Here is a 437-nt window from a genome sequence, read left to right as displayed (position 1 = left end):
ACAAAGAGTAACAGGCTAGGTCAGGCAATCGTTTGTAATAATTTAATCGACATAGTCAGGAAGTGGTACCGTGTGTGATAGCTCAACAGAAACAGCGGGATTTAGGTCACGCGGGGTGGAAGGGCAGGAGAAGTGTTTAAGAGACAGGGAATGGGAGGGTAAAAAAGAGGCACCGAGAGGTCGGGTGGACCTTTTTTGTAGAGCCTTCAGCATCGAATCGTAGGAGGCGGAGGGAACGGGCAACCAAAGTGGGCTGATTGGAGGAGATGGAATAAGAGATTTATGGTAAGAGAGGCAAGATGAGGACAGAGGACATGGTGCAGTGGGGAAGTTAGTGGTATAATCAAACTCTCTGGGAGGGGTGAGCTCCGTTGGAAGTGAGCAGGAATCCTCTGCGTTGGCTGCAGTTGAAGGGGGGTTGGAGTAGGAAGTCGAGG

This window comes from Opisthorchis viverrini (genome assembly GCF_000715545.1).
Source record: "Opisthorchis viverrini unplaced genomic scaffold opera_v5_9, whole genome shotgun sequence".
NCBI classification, from domain to species: Eukaryota; Metazoa; Platyhelminthes; class Trematoda; order Opisthorchiida; family Opisthorchiidae; genus Opisthorchis; species Opisthorchis viverrini.
This window is presented reverse-complemented; position numbering follows the sequence as displayed.